Source organism: Ciconia boyciana, chromosome 7, assembly GCF_034638445.1.
Source record: "Ciconia boyciana chromosome 7, ASM3463844v1, whole genome shotgun sequence".
Classification (NCBI taxonomy): domain Eukaryota; kingdom Metazoa; phylum Chordata; class Aves; order Ciconiiformes; family Ciconiidae; genus Ciconia; species Ciconia boyciana.
Window position 1 is genome coordinate 58572474 of NC_132940.1, and position 23403 is coordinate 58595876.

Sequence of the window (23403 nt, forward strand, 5' to 3'; positions counted from 1 at the left end):
CCACAGTTAGCGATGAAACGAAAATAATTTCTCAATCCCTATCTCTACCTGTACAAAATGCAGATAACAGCACTTACTCCCAAAATGCTTGAGATCAGTAGTTTAAAAACAATTCATAAGAGCTAGGTATTTGAGTTTTTTAACTCCTCTGTATTGCAGTACCTCTCCAGTGGTTAAGAATATTCATATTTCAACAAAAATCCTTCTTTCTTTTGTATTGAGTGGGATCTGAGGTACAAAGTACTCTTGTATCTCTTTCATGCTAGCCACCCAGAGTTTATACAGCAACATTAAACCATTTGCTCCCAGAAAATCCCTTATGTAACTGTGTGGAGTCACTCTAAATGGATGCTTCACTGAATCCAGTAAATTCTCAGGGTTTGTCAAGTACAACAAATAGTGAAGCAGTTAATATGGTAAGAGGAATATGTGTCATCTATTTTATCAGTAATCACAAGTGGATAAAATCTGATTAAAGAGCAAAAATTTTCACTTTGAGATCTGTAAAGCATTTTTGTACTCAAGAAAAAATGATCAGAAGAAAATCCTTACAAATCACCCTTTCATTTGAGGTTTATTTAGCATGTTTCAGGTACTGGCACTATGTAAACATTTTTAGCAATATTAAACAATTTAAACCAGATTTTCATTAACTCTTGAGTAAGTATTCTATATAAGTAATTTTTCCTGACTTCAAGGTAAATTGATGTGTTCACATTGCATTCACTGGTGTAATAGCAATGTAGTGCAGACATACCAAAGCTAGCCTTAAACCAAAGCCAGCCTAGATACTGGCACCCATCTGGCCACAGACATCATGAGCTTGGAGTAGGTAAATGCTTGCGTATTTACGCAGCTTCTAAAACATGTTTTGGAACCCCCAGTGAGCTACATGCTGTTAAAATATTACTGGTATCTGAAAAAAACTAGATTTAAATTACCTAAGATGGTCAGCTGTGATCAGAAGTCTAACAGACCTAACACCAGTGATGGGAAAACACAGGCTTGAAAGTATTTAGGCAAGTTAGTTGTTTTCAGAATAACTACACCTGATCAAATTCACCCTCAGATACTTTGAGCATAGATTGAAGCAATCTCAGAAGCATTAAATAGAACTTGTAAACAGGTACAAACATAGTGCTTAGCATTAAAAATAGGGGAAAGAAAGGCCAGAAAGCTTACTTCTAATTACAGCAGAAATACTATAACAATTAATCAAACAAACAATTTAAGTATCAAGAAGACGGTAAGGGGATGAGTAACCAGCAATGCAGACTGTTTTCTCTGTACATTAGGGTAACAGGCACTACAGACAGGCAAAAAAGACTAGATATTTTTAATAAGAGCTTTATGATACTGCCATAAATAGCTGGGGGAAACACGGTCTAGAAAAATCACTGTTAGATGGCTGCTTAACTCTACTCAGAAAACAGTTATTGATGATTCACTGTCAAACTAGAGGGGTTTCCCAAGTAGCATTCCACAGAACAGCATATAATTCAGTATTTTGATTAATGATTTGGCTAAAGGACCAGAAAGCATATTTGTTAAATTTGCAGGCAACATGAAGCTGGAAAAGCTTGTGAGAATAAGACAAAGATGTGATCAGAATTTAAAAACATCTAGATAAAGTGGAGAAATAGTTTTGAATAAGTAGCATACAAATCAGTAATACAGTGGCAAAATTCTACAGTTAGGTAGGACTAATCAACCACAAAAAAACACAGTGGGTAAGTAAATGATTCAGGAATATCACCAAAGGTAACTAGATCACAAGCTGAACATGACTCAACAGCATCGGTGTTGCAACACCATATGGGTGGATGGATAAACAGAAATACTGCATGTAATGAACATGAAGACATTTTTCTGGCCTACTGAACAAGAGTAGGCTAGACTACTTGTCCAGTTTCCGACATTACTGAAGTAAACCAGTCTAAGCAAAATAATAAGATGATCAAGATCTAGAAAACCCAACCTCTGTGACAAGGTTTAAGGAACTGGGATTGCTTAGTCTAGAAAAGAGCAAATTGAGGGAGATTAAATAATTTTCTTAAAATGTGTACAAAGTATCTACAAAGGGAAAGGGAATACATCCTCCTCCACATCAATTTTGGCTAAAGCAAAAAGAAAAAAGGGCATAAAGTTCTGCAATGCACATTTAATTAAGGTCAATAGTAAAAACTTTCAAATAGGAGGACAGTTAAGCACTGGAGCTGATTATCCTGGGGGTTGTGGACTTTCCATATTTTGAGACTTTCAATAAGGGGTTGCAGAATCAACCCGAATGCATTTATGCTACACTGCAATCATACTAACTGCAGTATAGGTGTATGCTTGGAGATTCTACATCTTCCATGAAACTTTTTTCTACTTGATAAATGAGAAGTGGTCAGTTTACAAGTCTGCAACACTTATGCAGATGAGTCAATGCAGTCAGTGAAAAGCTTGTGTTTACTTCAGCAGAAGCATGCCAGGGTCCAAATTCAGGAAAACTTAAGAGCATTGGCCATTTGGCCATTGAAATGTAGTTTTCTTGGAATCTGCAATCAGGTGCATGGGGAAAGTGAAGAGACATACTTTCTCCTCCTTTCTTTGTCTAAGTAGGCAGAAGATCCTTTTTGTGTAAGGCATTTCTGTGTGGAGAACAGCATTACTACACAGCAAAAAAAGCCTCTCTGCAAACAAAGAAAATCTCCTCTGCTAGGAAACTGAATATACGGCTGGACAAACAACAGTAACTATGGTGCTAACAAATACAACCACACAGGATAAAGGCAGGACAGATCTACTATAAGGCCATTTCCTGTTCTTACGATTTGATGTGGTTGATATGTAAAGGGATAACCATGACTTGTATCCTCCCTCAAACAGACCACATTTTGCAGCACTAGCTGCTGCTGAACTCAATACAAGTGTATGTGAAAAGCCCACTCAGAGCCCACCTTTCCCAAGGAGGTTACAATCCCTCCACAGCACTTGTTTCAGATACAGGCATGAGTGGCACAGGCTATGTAGTAGCAGTAAGCTTGCCCCATCACATACCACCACCTGTACAACATGTAAGACAGTGCTAACAGGGACGCAGTTGGACTGCTCCCTCCTCTGCCCACTCACGGCACTTACCCTATACATAAAAGGGGTAACAACAACGGGCATGCTAAACATAAATTATGGTAACAACAACGGAAGCTTCAACTGAAATAGGACTGTGGAGTTTGTAATTATGCTGGTCATCATCTGGAATAATGTGGTATTTTTCTTCATTCTGTTGACAAGTTTCTAGGCTGGTATTTACTGACGGGCGCAGAGTTACAGGTGAAAAAAACTGGTGCAACTCCAACATAACGAAGAATTATCCTGTTAGTATTCTACTCAGGCTATTTACAATCTAATTGCTATTTGTTACTGTGACTTGTGGTTTCTACATTGAGTTTGTTAATTAAATGTTTTGTATGCATCATTAGCAAAACTTTTAGCTTTTTAAAATTAATTTAGGATTGCGTGTTGCTCAAATTTATGATTAATTACAGTATGTAAAGCACCTTAAACACCTCCTTTACATGCATTCCTTAAATATATACAAATCATGTAAGCGTATAAAAGCAATGTGTAAATACACATAATATAATTAGCGCTTTCATAGATGTGTGGTTGTACTGTTCGTACCCTACAACTGCAACAAGAAAACAAAGTATAAAGTGTAATTAGAATCTGTCAGAACTAACAATATTATAAATCCTTAATTCTATGTTATTAATAAGATTTAAGACTATTAATACATTAACAACTGAATTTAATTTTCACAGTTTTTGCACTTCACTTGAGTCTAAGAATAAGCTAGGTTATTTTCAGTAGTTAATTTTTAATCAGCTCCGTGTTTTCACAAATTAGGCCAATTATTTTCAGTTAGCAGAAAATACTGTTCATGAAAATATTTATTAGTATTAATGTTTGTAAAGATCTATTTTTTAATAAAATGCAGGCGTTAGGCCTAAACAAACCCAGAGTTTCCATGTATGCCAATTACTTATTATCCCCATGGTTACATGAGCTAATAGACTGATGTTTTATATAAGGTATATGCATCAGAACATTAACCTACTATTGAACAAAGCAGCAAATCTGTATCTTTATGACCAAACATATGCTATCGTTACATGCTGGCAACACAATCTGTTGTCATACGTGAGAAACACCAAAAGATTCAGAGAGATCTGAGAAGCACAGTAGAGCGATGGAGACAGCAACCTGCTGTGCACGCAGAAGTCCGAGTTCCCCAGAGTGCTCTCTCCAAGTCTTGCTTCTGAAGCTGCAGGAATACAGCACATCACAGGCAACGGATGCCACTAATCATCACCCTCAATTTGTATTTAAAACTCTTCCACTGAACACTTTGTTGCACACAACTTACAGCTATGGAAACTCATTTTCCTTCAAGTTACCTATTGCCCACCTTCAGAAAAGCATCCCTATTAAGGAAGAGCACTTAACTACATGTTTCACGCTGAGTACGTATTTGCTTTTCTGACTTAGAATGTGCAGGTCTGTTTATCATTGCATGATTTCACTAATAAAAATTATGACTTGCCCTTACCATGTGGTTTCTTGGCATGGAAACCACAGACTTTGCCATTCTACTCACTTTGGTAATGAAGAATACTGTGATAAGTGTTACTAACTTGGAATCTATACATGTTGTCTTGTGCAGTTTCAGAGTCAGGGATTTAAAACTAGATTTGCAGGATGACATAAATATCAGTAAGGCCTAAAGGAATGAAATATCTACTGCTATTGAAAATCAATAGGCCTCCCAGTGGGAGTTAAATGTCAGGTTTTTGACAGTAACTAGGTAGCTGCCAGATTCTGCAAAAACACCTTGTGCACTTCCGTATTTCTGAAAATACCCCTGCACTCCCATTACTATCTCTAGGCTTCCTAACAGTCCTAATTGCCCCAGAAATATATTTGAAAACAAATTCTGAGCATTTATTTGTAAAATAAAGGATTTTTATTTGACTTTTTGCAAAATTTCCCCTGGCAATTTAATATTAATTAAAATCTGTTGAGCCATATGGTGACTCTTCTTTTTCTTAACAAACATTATGACTTTCATATTTTCTACCATGATTTTTCCCCTTTTTGCCATAACAAACAACAAAGCTTAGAGAGCTCATAGCACACAGACATCACTGGTTCAAATACTAATGCAGCCACACAGACAGACCAAAAGGGACCACAACTGAAAAATGTTTTTAAAGCATTTTAGGCAAGTGAACCTTGTGCAATTAAATATGCCCTGTAACAAAACAGACTTTCACATTCACAAATAGAGCAGAGTCACAAATAGAGCAGAGTCACAAACAGCATGGGTCTTGGCACTCACCTTTTTCTAAGCTGTAAAGAACTAACTTGCCTTTATATTTCTATTTACGTTACAGAATTACACATTACTGCTTTCTACCCCACCCACCATCACATTTTTGAAATTGTACTATAACTGAGCAATAAACATCATGCATTGATTCCAGATTAGAACTAGATAGAGAAACAATCTTGCCAAAGCTGCTTCTAGCGAAGAGCTAGAGCTAAGGCAGAGTTTACACTTGTGGAAGCACAGCACTGTGTGCACGCGTGAGTGTGGCTTGCACTGAAAGATATTTAAAGAACCACTCCTTAAGAAGAAACCACTACCACCATCTATCTATGCGTACATCTCCCTCCCTCTCCACTGCACTGCTGCTTTGCCAGCCTTCTTACTGACCTGTGCCAAGTGATTTAGCCTCCTGCTAAGGAAAAAGGTAAAAGCTGGATGTACCCGGCTTTACTGGATCTGCCAGATCCTGCCAAATTGTGGCATCAGTATGCCATTGCATCAACAAATTGTGAAATGAAGGCACCTGCTTCTGATGCATTAAGAAAAATGCCTATTCCAACACACACTATACTATAAAATCTCATATCTAGCATTTAGATCTTGCCAAATTCCACCAATGTTTGTCCCTCACCCACAAATAACATGGCATGAATAATCACTCCTGAATTAACAATTCTTCTACTATAAGTGTACTTTTTCCCACCCTGTAGGAAAAATTTAAATAATGATGTGTATATTTACATTTAGAAAAAATAGATATTGCTACACAGTGGCATTGACAAATTTATCCCAGCTTCCCCCCTGAGAAAAACAAAAGAGCCTTGTGCTTAAAACAACAACAAAAAAAGAAATTTTCTTTTATTTTTAAGGCATTCAAAAAAAGAATGCCTTAAAAGCATTCAGCTACTATAGAAAACTTGCATACTAACCCAGGAAAGGATAATCTGGATATACTGTAGTCAGAGTGAAAAAGGGCACCTTCAAGATTACTAAAAGTTTAAAGTCTAATACATCTCTGTTCAACAAATAGCAAAGACACCAGGGCTCCAAATTTAAACAGGACTTGCTTTTTTTCATCTAGACCTAAACTTTCTTCTAAATTGAGCACAAAAGCAGCCAGATATCTATATCTGAAAAATCTGTACTCCATATATTTTAAGTGAAACCATAATAATTCAAATCTGGTATTTTCATCTATGTAAGTGCAGTCACCTTTTGTATTACACAGTGAAGTTTTACAGTAAGATATGTCTAACATGTATGGACAATCCCAAAGAAGTATTTTAAACTCATCAACTCTTAATTGAGGTTTTCAAAGTGGCTTAAGGGATTTAGGCAAAAAATATTCATTTCTTACTTCCTTTCATCACCAATACACGGCTAAACTCCTAGGCTGTTCTGAAAATCTCAGTGAGCCGGATACATATTCATTGGATGTGAGAACTGCCACTTTTGCTATCTATCTAAAAGATAAAACACTCAAGCTTAAGTGAAAAAAATATTTGGCTAGATTTTGCTTGTGCCATCACTGATGACTTTACGAACTCGTGTTCTGCAAAACCCCATTTTTTTAGCTGAATAGGAACACTTCAAAAAGGCATATTTAGTCAGCTGAAATAAGAGCTGTGATGATACAAATTTGCTGGTTTCAGGAATAAGAAATCTATTTTGCATTGCTCTAGCCCTGGAACGTGCTTAAGGTTGGATTGCTCTGGTCAATCAAAAGCATCATAAAGTTTTGTGTAGTTTAATAGTAAGATTTTAGAGCTCAGAGCCAAGGAATTCTAAAGCTAGCAAATTCTAGGCACTGGATGTTTTCTGTGCTACTGAATATAGATACACTAGGTGGGACAGAAATGTGCGATGAAATTGAAGCAGCTGCTCTTTCTAGCAGATTAGAAGTTTAAGGTTTGAGGTAGAGGAGAGGAGAAAAAAGCTGGATCCAAGATGATGCAGGTGTCGCTTGCAGGATTTAGCTGGCCTGTTGTGCCTGTTTACAAGGTCAGAATTTTGCATGTACAGGCTACTGCCAGATTTTTTTCTATATGACAGTATCTTTGGTAAGTGTTCAAAAACATTACCAAACAACACTACCAAGCTGGAACAAGAGTCTCCTGATGTTTTCTGTGAATCACGACAAATCACGTTTGCTCTTCCTACACAGAGCACAAGGTAGGGCCTGGCCCAAGCATATTACTAAAATTCAGCTTAACTACGACCACAGCCTGTACATCCCTCTCTCTCTGATGCTAAACTTTTTTGGTGCTGCAGGCAGCAGCAAGCAGCCCTCTTCCAGCTGCAGCAGCGGTGGGGAAGGGCTGTGAGCGGGGCGCAGCCGACCCCAGGGCCGGAGGCAACCACTCCCCGGGATGCGCCCGCACTCGGGTCCCTTTCCCCGTGCGCCCCCTCTCCTTCCACGCGAGGAGGCAAAACTCGCGGCCAGCCGGCAGGCTCCGTGTGCCAGATCCAGGTTTTGCCGTGCTCTGGCTCCGGGACGCTCCGATTTTTTTGTTGTTACGCTTACTATCTTTTTTTTATTTGTTTCTTTTTTTTTTTAGTTACTGCAGCGGAAGCCGCCAGCCCCAGGCGGGGCGGTGGGGCCGGGGGACCGCGGTACCCCCGGGAGCCCAGCAGGCCTCCCCCCGCTGGCCGCGGCGCTCCGCGGGGCTCCGCGCGTTCCCTGGATGCCGCGCGCTCCCTCTGCGGACCGAGGGAGGGAGGGAAGGAGGGAGGCAGGCACGGAGGGAGGGAGGGAGGAGAGAAGGAAGGAGGGAGGAGGGAAGGGGGGAGGGAGGCCGGGGCTGCCTCCGGGAGGCGGGGGAGGGCCGCCGGGGCCAGGGCCGCCAGGCGGGCAGGCCGGGGCGGCTGGCAGCGGGACGAGGCGAGGTGCGGCGCGGCGGGCGAGGCCCGGCAGCGGGCGGCCCCGCTCCGCCCCGCGGCGCTCCCCGCCCGGCGGCCCCGCAGCCGCCGCCGCCTGGGTCCGGCCCGCCTCCCCCCAGCACCCCGCGAGGAACAGCTCCTTTGCAGTTTGCAGCACCGCATTAAAAAGGGAGAGAGAGGGAGAGAGAGGCAGAAGGGAAAAGAGAGGAGGGAAGGAAGCAGCCCGGATCACTGGGTTACGGAAAGCAGTAAAGGAGCTTCCAGGACAAACTGAATCTTTTGCAAAAAAATAGCTCTTTCAGGGTTAGGCTTTTTTTTTTTTTTTTCCTTTCTTTTAGTCGAGTGCACAGGAGAAGTGCCCCCACCCCAGCGTACACCCAACCTGTCGGCCTGAGGGGCACCCGAACCAGACAAACCAGAATGTACCAGGGACACATGCAGGTAAGAGGCTGCAAGCAGGCTGGAGAGGAGAAGCCCTTTGAATGGGCTCCGCTGAAACGTGATTCTGTGAAGTTTCTGTGGGTTGAGCGGAGGGGAGATGCCACCTTGGCACCGTGCAACAAGTGAACGGGTGCAATATGATCGTGGCACTCCAACTCAGGGCTGAAGGGAATAGCTTGCCTGGGGCTAGCTCTGCTCAAGGGGGAGGATGGAAAAGGGGTTCTATCAACTTTATAACTAGGTGAAGTTTTGTGTATATTTATTCATTTATTATGCCTGCTTAGTCAAACAGATTCAAGGGAGCATTCCAGGGCAGACATTGTTATGGCATGCTTTAAGTGACACATGTCTCCTGCCATCCTCTTGATGCATCTCTTCCTGTATGTCAAGTGAAGGGCAAACAATAAGGGAAAAGACAGAGCCCTTGCTTTGCAAAATCTGCAAAGATTTTATGCCACACTAAAGCCGTCGATTTGCACAGTGTGTCGTGTTTAAAGGTGATGGATTTCTATTCTTCCCTCCCAACATGGGATGAGGATTGATTTTGCTAAGCCCCGGGATGACTTTGTAGAATGAATTCAAACACATGTCTAAGTGACTTCAACATTTTAGGCAGAAACCTTGCCTCCTGATCCTATTGATCCACGTCGCCATAGCAGAAAATGCTTCTCCCCGATAAAAACATACTAGTGCCTTGGACGTGATGACTTTAACCTTGACTCCCGCTCTCCTTCACATGGCTCTTCCTTGGAAAGCCAAGTCTATTTTGAAGGAGGAGGAAATACCAAAGCGGCATAAAGGTTTACCCTGATCTCCCAAATTCATTTCTTTTACTTTTGGACCCAATCTGGCTTTGTGTTCATTGCCAGGAATGATCAAATGCTTTTATCATGTACAGTGGCACCAGCCTTGCATGTAGTGTTTATAGTACTAAAGCTGTTTACAGAGAAACTGCAGTCTTAGTAAGTGTGAGCTGACCACTTCTGTTTGGTGTGATTCTGCACAGCATTTTAAAATCTGCTGAACGGTCATCAGGAACATTAAACTTAAGTCAATGTCAAACACAGGGTTGTGTACAATATATGTGAGTTACGTGAGGACTCTGATTCAGCACTCTCTGCTTTCCAGAACTGAATGATAGCAGTTACTCTTTCATGTTTGTGTTAGCTGATCGCAACAATGATAAATAATGTGTCATAACAGTGCTTGCGATAGGAGAGCAAACAGGTTTCAACAAGAAATGTAATCAATGGAAGGAGTATTCGTATTACTATTTATTTCTGGTAATAAGGTTAAAGTATGCATTCTTTTATGGTAACACAAAAACAATCCTATACCTAATGCTACTGAATTGGACATTGGCAAATAGGTATTTATACCCTTAAGAAAGCAGGAGTTCTTTGCTGTGAGTAATATATTGCAAGGTTTCAACAAACGTACAACACTTTTTAAAATGAAATGTAATGGAATATTGAGGTGTCTGGCAGCATTGTAAATCTTCTGAGTCATTAAAAGGTTGCAATCAAATTTGCAATAGAAAAATCAGGTCAAAACATACAAATATGCTGTGACTGATGTAGTTTTAAATTTTTTTCTTTCAAAGTATTTTTATTTTTCTAGCCCAAATGTAATCAAATTCTAACCAAATTCTCTTAAAAAGTTTGCTGAATTAAAAATACTATTCATATTGAGTACACTTGTCATAGTTAAAAATAAAAACCCACCTGAGTTCATCAACCAAACTTTTTAATATATTTCTGTCCTAATAGGAAGCATTAATGTTCTTCAGATAACACCTAAAAAAGCCTAAAGCATTGGGAGAGATTTTCATGTTTACTATATCCTCAATTAGAGCCTTCAAGTGAGTCAGACGAATACAATAAAGAGCTAATTTCTTTGCAATGAAATGATCTACTGTAATGTTTATTAAACCATGCTGGAACACAAACTATCGAAGCTACCATACAAGCACAGTATCAAACCACATGCTAACAAAACTGTAGGCACATCCTAAGCATTACAGGTCCTTTCTTAATATCTCCAAGACTTCCGGTAAGACTTCTACTAACTTAAGGAAAACTATTTGCAATTACCCGCCAATCTAAAATAAGGTGAACCATAAAACCATCCAAACTTGGGTGGATTAAGTCAGGCACCTATGTCAGTACCTGGACTCCTAAACAAAAATGATCTTGTTTTTAAAGATGCTGAGCACTCACAGAGCTTCCACTTCTTGATGTGAAACTGGAGTGTTTATCTGGACCCTACTTGGATACTTAAGCATCTAACTTTATACATCCAAATGCAAAATGATGTGCCAATATATAATGCCTGATCCTACACTCTTTAAGGCAAAAGCTCTTCTGAAGTTACTGTGATCAAATGTAGGACCTGATTTAGAACGCCAGTCGTCATTTCTCTTTTTCATAGTGTTTTGTTCTCAGATGTAAAAGTAAAATCTGTAGAAATAATTTTGTAGTCCAGTTAATTTAAAAGATGTTTAGAGAGCCAATGTTTTACTAATAACCTGCTGCAATTCAGCTAATTCTTGGAAGTCTTCTGAAAGGTGAGAACATTAACAACCGTAACAATGTAATAAGCATCATTACAGAGATGGAGGATTTACCTATCTTGAATAGGCATCAAGCATTATCAGCTTCAGTGGGGAATATCTGACTAAGCTCAGTAAATTCTGCAAGTGTAGAGGAAATATACTTTGTATTTAAGCACTGCTGAAGTTCATCAGGAACCTACAGTACTTTACTACATCAGGCCATAATATGTGTATCTCTTCGTAACTTTTAGTTTATAGTACAGATTGTTTTTTTTTTTTCTGAATCCCAGAAAATCACTTAGTTTATTCCAAAGACCTAGGTTTAGATTTCCCTCTTACTGTTTTATAAATGAATCCTCACAACACAGAAATACTAGAGAGGTCCTAAGCTAAAATTCCAAAGACAGTAAAAAAAACAAAAACAAAAACAAAACCAAACAAAACCCTAAAAAGAAGGTATGTTACTGGTTCAATCACTGTCTTTACATTTCCAGGTACCTTTCTATAGGGCTAGCTTGTGTGTTACTTGTGCACTGCACGCTTTCACATAAAATACTAGGAGAAAGGGAAAGTGGCCTTCCACAGAGCCAGCACCACAAACAGAAACAGGATGCAGAGAAGTACAGTGCCACGGGAGCGCTTTCAAAGCTATTTCACTATCATAATAAGCATAAGCATTTGATTTAGCCGTATTTACCAACCTGTTCGGTTTACACAATAACTGTCTAAAACATAACAGGGACTGGCATAGGTTCTAAGGCACGTAGCTACCTCCTGAAGCCTGAGCCTTTAAGGTGGGGCTTTTGCATGAGAAAGAGAACTTCAGATGTGATGCGCAGACTATTTGCCTACAAACATACAACTTCAGTTATGTAAGAAATCCTGTTTAATTCAGTAAATTTAGGCTCCGACAGGATAAAACCTGATGGTTACAGGAGCACACCCTAGGATTATACAGATATGGCAAAAGAACTGAGTCTAAATGCTAAACTGTACAGGTGAAAGAGAGAGTATTTCTCTCTTAGGACAATGTGTGCAGCCCAATGTGTGCTGTTTTCCATCTTCTTCAAGGAAACAGTAGCAGGCCAGATGGAAGCAGAACATAAGCTGAGTTCATCCCACAGTCACTGTTCTAAAATGTCTATCATTTTAACAACCAACAATAAGATGTTTTAAAGTTTTTACAGTATATTATATACCTGGTACCAGTCCCTCCCATTGATTTTATGAGAATTCTATAAAAGGATGGAGGGTAAATTACAATCATAGAATGGGATTTTCAGCAGCATTTGGCTTCCTAGGAAATTCAAAAAAATGCTTTCAAAATTGTTTGCCTTGATGCTGTATATAGTCAGCTTTCTCCAGCACAAATGCTTGAACAGAAGAAGTGCTTTGCCAAATGTTGGCATGGGATTTTATGTATGGCAGTGTTATGTTTTGAGATGGCTTAATTTAAACAAAGCAGAAATCTTGACCACACATGGCTATCAGAGTTCCTCTGGCATTTTTTCACAAGAACAGGCTTGTTAGTCATGATGCCTTGGCCAAGTTCCAGATCAGATAGTTAGTCTCCTAAACTTTTAATTGCATAGGCAATCAACTTCATGCCCTTAATTGTTGTGTTGTGTTCTGTATTATTAAAGATATTTAACATTCTACCATTAGCATTTCATATTTACATGAAAAGATCCATATTAATCATTTACATTTCAGTAAGATTTCAGTTGTCAAACATATACCTATATGATCGTAGTGGGTCTACAGAAAAATAACTATGTACACACGAAGATTCTTGCAAGATGAAACCTCAAGGGCTTCACATGTTTTACTGGGCCTGGAAAGTGTTGCTAAATATTTCAGAAGTTATAAAAAACATTTTTGCACTGATTTCCCAACACTTCAGACACAGCTAATTCACTGGGAGAAGTGAAGCAGAACTGTCTCAAGATTAGCTGCAGATCCAAGTCCCATCTTTGCTTATTTGGCAACCTATTAAAAATACTATAATAGTGTTGGTTACACTGCCACCTAAAATAAATAAAACCCAAGCTATTAATCAATTCTGAATTTAAAAAAAGTAATCCCTCAGCTATGCATTTTGTACATGAATAAAACAGCCCACAAAGAATATGCACAACATAAAATTGAATTCAATGCTAAACTGAATCTTTGTTCAGCTGTTAAGATCAACATAAACTTAATAACTTTAATCTACAAAATTCTAAAAATCTGGGCACACAGCTGGAATGCTAACTGATCCCTAGCGATGTTGATGAATCACAACTCCTAGCCTAGCTGAAATTCCATTATAATAAACTGATAATTTTTCATTATTACAAGCCTTTTCTAGAAGTACTCACGATACTAGGGCAGTGCTTATGGTGATGTTTATGTTTGGTATGATGGTATATTTTTTCCATTTTGTCTTGATATTTTCCAGTTATTCACTAGCAGCTTTTCAAGTTTTGAACAGCAGATTATGAACTGCTTATAAATGAAACAAGCTAAAAATAATGAGCTCGCTTTCATTGAAGGAAGTTCATTCAAAGAAAGTAGGTGATATACTGCTTTTGGCTAAGACGCATACTGAAACTGTACAAATTGTGAATATTTGTAATGCTGGTATAGAGAAGCGTTCCTTGAAGCTGTTAGGCAGTTTTACAAGAACCTAGCAGAAAATCTTGCAAAGGCTCAGAAACTCTTGGCACACAGCATATTTTTGCTGGATGCAAATTAAGAGGAAATCTTACTAACTAAATAAGGATCCATCCCTCTATTCTGGAATTAAATTAATTAAAAACATAGAAAAACAATAGTCCCTAGCACTGTCATTTATTTATATAAATGTTATCTAAATCCAGTATACAGCTTTCACAAAAGAGGCACTGTTTACTCAAGAAATCATGCTGTATTTTTAAAAAAATCAACCACTACTGTCACAATTTTAAGACAGCATGATGCAGTTGCTAGTCTTTAAACTACATATCTAGAAATCTGGATTTTTATCTCTAGCTTCATCATAGAGCTTGAGCAAGCCCAGTCACCTTTCCACGCATCCACTTTGCCCCACCTAGAGAGAGAGAGAGTCTATTTTGATTACTTAGCTTATACTTGTTTGAAAGTTTAGGCTTACACGTTTGAAAACTAATTAGTTTAATGGGACCCACTGCTCATATATCAGAGAGAGAAAAAGGCAGGCCAGCAGTCTCAGAATGGAAGAATGTAGATGAAACTCCTATGCAAAGGAGGAACCAAAAAGTTGGAAAAAAGTCCACAAGCTAGACTAGGATAAAATATCCAAGTAGGGCAAGGTGCATGAAAGGATGGGAAAGATAAGATAACCACATAGCAAAATTTAGAGTTCCCTTTAGGTAATGCAGTCTCATAAACATTCATCTGTAGAAAATAATTCCTAATTTATAATAAACTTGTTTCTACGTAAGCTGATTCTCCAGAAACTTTAAAAAAAGGGGGCTGATGTCTAATCAGGTCTGTTTAAAACCATCTATCTAGTTTAATTTGCTACCCTTTTTGCAATAGTTACAAATGAAAATGGTAAAAACATCGGAATATTACTTAGAATGAATCTGACCAGCTTGTTTTCCTTACACACCCAGCACAGGAAGTATCTCCTAGTTGTTTGTATCACAGAATGTAAGTTTCCACAGTCTATTTCAGAAATAGCTGACGCTGCAAAACTGAGAGAAATAGTTGTCTTACAAATCAGGTGTCATGACATGTAAACTAGGAGGTGACTTTCTGTAGTTATGCATTTTCATCATTGTCCAATAATATTACTAACAAAATGCCTAAGGATCATAAAGACCATATTCAGCAAATTCTTCTACCAGGTTACAATTATTATGAACAGTGTGATATTTCATTGCTTTCTTCTCAGGCTTTTGAAATGCTGAGTCATCAGTACATGAGTTTCACTTCCAGTGGTTTATTTGCATATAAATAAATTAAGTAAAAGTCTAAAATATAAAGTAATTGAAACTTATTATACTAAAAGGAAAAAAAAAAAAGTCTCATCAGATTACCTATCCCCACGAATAGACAACACAACCCAAAGTTTACCATTAGCCCCTGAATGTGATTTTTCCAAAGTCTGCATGATTAGTCACATCTCAGCATTACTGCAGTTCCTCCCAAACATTTTTGATTAAACTTCTACCAGGTTGGCATAATAGATGTAAGCTCCAAGTTTCCTTCCTCCACTTCTCCATGGCCTATCGACACACTTAGGCAGATTTGCCAGTGTTTCTTCTCTCACTCTATTTGTTAATTTTCTCCTCCTTATCCGGGTTCAAAGGCTTTCTTGAAATGTTTTGCCTCCTACTACATTTGCCATTTCATTTCTGCTGCCTACAGTAGGGCAGCCAAGCTCACCCATGTCATGACTACATGCTACGTGCAACGGGGTCTGGGTCACCTTTCAGCAGCACTTGGTCACAAGGCAAAAATGTTCCACAGTGAAGTTCACTGCCACGAGTAGAAAGAAGCAAACTGATGGCTGAGGACTTTTCTGCCAGCAGAGTTCACTGCTCACAAACTAAGTCCAGATTAGGAGACAGTAGAGGACCACCAAGAAAAGGAAAGCAGATGGCTTTAAAAGAGCAACCTGACTTTTTACCTACAGCCACTACAACATGTTTGTAGGGTAGACCAATGTCCATGAACTCTCTTTTCTCACATGCTTATGCTTAACCACACTACAGTCTTTGTGACTTTCTCTGTAAAATATTGGAACACTCTACTACCTCATGTTCACTTGTCTTAGAGCAGTCTACTGTCTTCTGGTAACTTGCCACTGTTAATTTCATATCAACCCCTTAAAACGTCTCTTGTCCTAATATGGATGTTGAACATAATACAAGTTACATGAATACAAATGTCTTTGGACAGCATTTTTTAATTAACATACAAAAAACCAGCTATGCATTTAGAATCTGTCAGTATAATAACAAAAGCATATTTGATAAGGAAAGTACTGTGCAATGAATTCAGACAAACAATCTTTCTTGATTACATTAAGACTTTGTTTTCTGTTACGAGATACATAAAAGAAATTCAAATACTCTTATCCACTGTCATTTAGAAATGACAACTTCAGAATGTTTTTTATATGGTTTTATATTTTTACATATTTTAGGACCAGTGAAATTTTTCTTCGTATTTTTTTTTTTCCGTAGATCACTCATTTGGCTTTATAGACTAGTTTTCAAAAGCTGAAGAAACAAACTTTAAAATTTGCCTTGACGACATTAGAGCCAGCTGTATCTATCTTTATGTGAGTGAATGTAAGTGGAAATTATACTGATGTAAATAAGAGAATAATTGGCTTCCAAGCCTTTTTCACATTAATTCCTGTCTTCCTAATATCACCAGTCAGGTTCCAAAGTTACAGTGTCAAGTAGAGACTACAGCATGTCCTGAATAGGGGCAGAAAAGCTGTTACAGATTACACTTTCTAATTCAACATTTTCTAACTGGTACTTGTATCAAGAAAAAGATTCAGTAACTCTTACTCACTGTTCACTAAAAGTCAATTGAGAGATAATACTTGCCTGTTTAAGCCTACCCTGGAATAGAGAGATCTGTTTCTCAATAAGTAACACTGAATATTAGAGTTTAAGTTCACAGAATTTACTAAGGTCAAGTTTTCTAAAATTAATGTAGGAATAAGTAAAGACTATAACAAATAGCAGCTTTTTGAGAATTTTTTAGTATGATGTAAAATCGAGACAAAACATCACATTTTGATGTGATGGTAATCTGTCAGAGCTTTTTAAAATCCAAGGGAGTATCCCTTAATAGGAAGATCCTATTAGGACTAGGAAAAAAGTCTATATCTGGTATTTTACACAGAACAACAGATTAATATTATTTATGTAAAGTCTTCACTAAGGCCTTGGACACTATTGTCAAAGAAATAATGATAGAAACGTCATAGAAGTGATTAATGACATAATAACAAGTGTAGCTCGACATGTGTCTCATCAAAGTGACAAGTTATTTCTGCTGTCATTCACTGAAGTTTAACAGGGATGATAATTTTCCAGTTACAGGCTTCAGATGTAGATGAGATCTTTCATCTTTTGCTATTTGTCATCTAACACTCCTTCCAAGAACCAGGACAATTTTAATAAGGCTTTGAAAAAGGAATACAAGGAAGAATGACCAGAAGTAGTAAGTAAAACAAACAAACAAACAAGAAAAAACCCACAACATTAAAAAGTTCTCAAAATAGGAATGATAACAGAAGGTTAGATGACAATCATATTATGTCTAGTTTGCTAGATAAAAGAAAGAAGGAAAATGATGATGCACAACTGAGAAAAATAAGGCAAAGGAACAGAAACTAGGAAGGAAGGAAGTGCTGTTATTGTTCTGAACAGTAGAAAACATTGTTAATATTACCACTGTACTTAATCCACGTAACATACATGATGTGGCAAGGTATATGAACCTGGAAAGGATGCATAGGCTTGCCTGAACCTGTGCAACAAAACAAAGGAATATGAGTTATTAGAAAACAGCTGGACACTACATGGAAACAGTGAAAGAACACTTATCCCTGGAGCACTCACGATAAAAGATTATGTGCTGTTCAGGAAAGACAGAAAACCAAAGGTGTTGGTCACATTAGGAACCTGGATCCCAAGAAAGTGGGGGAAAATTTTGTAAGAAGCTTCAGAACTAATATTTTCAATTGTTAAAATGTTAAGACTAAGCCAAGAACACACAAGGAATGGAGATAAAGTACTCCTCAAAGGCAGAAGGAAAAAGTACAGGTTGCCTATTTAGTAGTAAAGCTTATTTAGATCTTGAAAGTATATTAAAACAACTGTTGAAAGTTTTCAGTTACATGATTAAGAAGGGGGGTGGGAGCAAAACATATTCAAAGTGACATTCATATTATGGATAACCTGATTTATGGTGCAAACCCAAAATGGTTACGAGGGTATGAATCCTGCAATTATTACAGATGTTACAATTTATTACAAATTATTACAAATGAAGCAAAAGCTCACGCAGAGGTACACTACATAATCTCTATCCCAAACTGCTGCTGGAACTGGTATACGAAATTGAAGACTTGGTAGCAAATATTTAATAGTCTAGTTATTAATCCGGCCATGGTGTCATATGACAGGAAAACAGAATGTATGTCAAGATTTAAGATAAGGTGAGAAAAATGGTAAGACAACTAACAGCCCAGATACCCACATGGCTATCCATAATCTGCAAGTTTTTAGGGGACAGACTTTAAGGAAAATTAAACAAATACACATACACAGAAAAATGGAAAAAATGCTATTTGAATTTATCAAGAGAAGATAACATCAGGCTAACTTGACAGCATTTTCTGTTATCATAACTGGGTTTTTAGGAAAGGGAGATGTAACTGACTTGATCTGTATGGTCTTTGGTAAGCGTTTGTTATGGTGCCACAAAAGAAATTATTCGTGAAGCTGGAGAAAGTAAGGAATAGTAGAAAATCTGTAAAGAGGGCAAGAAACTCATTCATGGGGAAATGAAAAATAGAACATTAAAGGAAGGACTGTCAGATTGAGGAAAGCTTAATAGGGAAGGTCTTTCTGGATGAGTGTTGGAACTGGTGTCTGATGTTTCATCCTTAAGCCTACTAGAAACAGGAAGATGTTGACTACATTTGTTGATTACTCAGTGCTGGGAAACATCATCAGGATTGGGAAACATCATCACTACTGATGAGTTTCAGGTCACTATACAGAGGGAACTGTGTGAACTTCAACAATACAAATACAATTAAATTTAGCAGCATAATATGCTGTTGAACATCAATAACAAAAAATGACTACCCTAAGCTGTAAACTACTGTTTAGAAATGATTAAGGAGAAAGACTTGCACATACAAGATTACTATAAGCCATTAATATGATAGATCCATAAAAAAAGACAGATACAGTTCTAGTCTTAGAAGAGGTTTTTCCAGAATAGTCAGGAAAATATCAATGCCAGTTTACAATGCCACTAGCAAATTTTCAGTTGAGAATCTTGTACAGATCTGGTCAAGAAGAGAGGCATGGAAACAGGTCCAAAGAAGGATGATCAAGGAGAAGGGAAGGTCTGTCTTACGAGAAGAGACCAAAAGATTTTGGCTTATTTCGTTGAGCAAAATGACAGCTCAGCAGGAGCATAATCACAGCATGTAAATGCATCAGGGAGAGAAACACCAGATACAGAAAAACCTAAATTAGCTAAGGACAAAACTGGGACAGGATCAAATGGATATTAACCGGCTGTGAATAAATTCAGGTTGGAAATTAGAAGAAGGTTTCTGATCATTAGAGCAATCAAGATTTCCAATAGCCTTCCAACTGGAGTAGTGGAGACAAAAACCCTAATTACTTTAAAGATGAAACGCAATCAATTTATGAGACTTTGTATGACATGCTGCCTGTGAGAGCAGAATACTGAACCTCAATAACCCAGCAACACCCTCGTCTTCTGAAATTTCTCTGACTTCAGCAGAAACAAACCCCGACTCTTGTTCAGCAAGACTAAAATCCTCAACGTCAAGAAGTCAAAAGTCTTCCTATTATGGCTGTGGAGGGCTTGATTGTCTTCATAGCTTCAGTAACCTCCTGCTAATAGAGCTGTACAGGAACTGAAAAATTAGTCTCACTTCTCCTCCCATTACCTAGTCCAAAACATTGTTTTGACTACTCGTAGAGCTGAGCTCTACAGTTTGAATACTCTGCCAGCTTCCTCATGCAGTCTCCCACTTAGCTGAACTGATAGTTTTGCTACATATAAAACCTTATTAATCAGAGGAAATGTATTTCCCCCTTAGAGCTAAACTCAATGGTTCACGCTGGGATGACTGAAGCTTTTCCCCATGTATTCATGTTCCCGCAAGCAGGCACTGAGGGTTTGAAATCACCAGCTGTGTTAACATTGTGTAACAGTAAGCTTAAATTTATTTTCATAACAGCCAAAGTGTGCATGCATGAGGATCTAAACTAGAACCCATCAGAACAAGTAGGGATATTTTCCCAGACCTCAGCAGAGCTAGGATATAGCTTTTTCTCCATACTTACCACCACTTTTCTCTCCTGAGCTCCAAAACTAAATGCGATGGTCATTATTTAGAGCATATGCTCTTAAGTAAGAGAACTCAGTGCTCTGTTTTGCAGTCCTCGTCAGAAAAAACTACTGAACTCACTTTGGACTGTTCTCTTTGAAGGGATCATAAAGCCACATCTTATAGTCAGTTCCATGTCCCTTCTAGTCGACTGAGTCAGAAAATTATTTCTGGCTTAATTCAGGCTCATAAAACTGCTTCAGGATCTGATTGCTGGGGTTCCTGTCCCATTTCAGATCATAATGGCTGTGATTTACATCCCTCAATGTATCAGGCAGACAGATGTCCATGAACACTCCATCACAACTTGATAACGTCATTACAGCCTTGCAGCTCCTGGTTGCTAGCAGCTGCTGCGCTGCAGTTTACTGAGCAGAACTCTGCTACTCATATTTCAGAATTTCAGGAGTCATGCCAGCGAAGAGTTTCCAAATAGGTGAGATCACTGGATAATGGCTAGTCAAAGATATGCAAAAGCATACTGCTGAATTTACTGAGCAAGGAAATAGGATGGTCATTTGATGAGTTAAGTAATTTTTCCTGCCAGTACACAAAAAATGAACACTTATTTCCAAAGTGTTTTATAGTTGTCAGAGTAACAAAATTTCGCTGCCCTTTTCTCAAGTAGTCACTGACAAATATCAGAAACAAAGTTTCAAATAAAATTCCAAGTAATTAATTCAGACTCATTAATCATCACAGAAAAACCTGTACAGTCAGGTTGTTGCATATACATTTTGTGTATTTTCTAAGCACCAAGCAAAGTAATTTTATGTGAATTTACAAATGAGAGTATTTACTATTCCTTCTTGCACACAAACTTGTTCAAGTTCCATCCTGTATAAGCGTCATTCGCAGAATTAGGGAGCAGAAGGATTACGTTACTGAAGTGGCTAACCAGACAAGACAGACACAGACTAGAAAGTCTATGTATATCAAGACAAAGTTTGTCAAATGGCTAACATGTATGTACATAGCGTGCCCACTGAACAAGTGCCACTGGCTGAAGAATTGCAAATAGAAAATATGGGAATAATAAGTTTTTTACTGACTTTTGCACAGCTCTTCACAAGGAAGTAGAGTGCTTGGCTTACACTAATCCACAATAAACAATCAACATTTTTTTTCAACTATGATGAGTTGAATGCCTGCATAGTGCTTTCAATATAACACTGCTGCCAGGTGTTCTTTAATTTCTAGTCTTTCTTGCTAAATCATCAGTTCTAAAAATCCTACCTAGCATTTCAACAGACAAGAAAGTAGTTGCTTCAACTGCATAATCCTTTGGACAGGGGTCAGCAGACAGTGCAAAAGGAACACATTTACACTCATCCACAAACGGAAACTTAGCATTGTTAGTTTTTTCACTATGACATTTATATAACAGATTCTGGTTTATGTTTTATTTTGAAACCACTGAGATGATGCCTGGACTATCATTCCCACTTCAACTGACAATTAAATACATATCTATCAAAGACCTGCTAATACTTTACAGAATAAGTTTACTAGTCAGGAAACAATTATGTGTCTATATTTTTTCATGGGTTCTTTTGATTCTTTATAACTGACACTTCTTGAAAAGCAACAGAATCACTGCTTAAGAGTTCTTCTACACTTGTCATTTGTTTCTCCTCAAATAATTAAATCGTTTTCATAAAGAACAAAATAGATATATTACAGACATTAAATAAATTCTGCTCTGACTTATATTTACAGGTTCTCACTAAATAACAGGAGAAACAGTTATTTAGTGTATGTGGTTACCATTTCTTTTCCTCCAGTTTTAGTTTTGGGTAGTCCATCAGAATTTGTGTTTACAAGCAGTAAAATAATTTCTAAAATTTCTGAAATATGAGAAGCATAATTTCAAAACAGAAAATTCATCACAGAATTCCATCTTATGTCACCTTATTAATACTTATTACTGGCAGAGGATCATGGCACCATGTACTCATGTACTGCAAGATTCATTTTAAAAGATGCTACTCTCTGTTCATCTACTCCCCATCCAGTGAAATCCTGGTTCCAGTAAATTCAGTTACAAAGTTACCATTAATTTCAGTGCAATCAGGACTTTGTTCAGAATCTTTAACAGTAGGAAGCATTGTTCCTTGCCTCAAAGTAGTCTTAAAAGAGATATCTTCATTCTGTGAACACAGAGAAATAACTAATATAGAAGTAGGCTAAATTCTGCTTTGGGGATTTGTACCTATTCACACTCCATTTGTATGTGGTACATTATCTACTTTCTGCAGAAACAGCTGAAGGATTGAAGTACCTATTGTAAAAATTGAAGGGTTTTAAATATGATCTACTCTGTCTATAAGAAAGGCAGGTTCCATTATTTTTAGGTAATTTCTTCCAATAGGTTAGATCAGAAAAGCATTCAATCAACTACGCAATTTTTGTGAAACTGTTGTTTACTGATTGGATTTGAAAAAGGCAACACTTGGCTCAGATCTGAGGAGAAAGAGAGAAGTTTGAAGACCCAGTATAACCAGCCGTGTGTGGGAGCAAAGGCCCATGTGGGAAAGGTACTGGTAGAACAGTTACAGCAACTGAAGTCCATTTCCCCAGCAAAGATGAAATTCTCCCAAGTGTGCACTTGCCAGGTCTTAAGTCCTTCACTAGAAATGTACAGGATCTTATCTGCTGGTTACAAATCATTTACACTGGGACCAACCCCAAATGGATTGCATTTTTATTTAAATGCAAGTTCTGTCCAATAACTTTCTGGATCCACATGCATAATGAAGTAACCTCCAACGGTTATGGCAGTACTACAGAGGGATCTGAGGTTAAGCTCCTGCCTTGCCATTGCCACAGATTTTCTATATGAACCTGGACAACGCATTTACTGTCTACATGCCTCTCTTCTCCATCAGCACTTCCATCCTCACAGGGTGTTATCCAGATGTATTAAAACATATAGAAGCACACGTTCATGCAGTTATGGAGACCACTTTTGTTTCTAATTCCTAAGCTGATTTTTTATTCTGATAAAAATGAAAATTC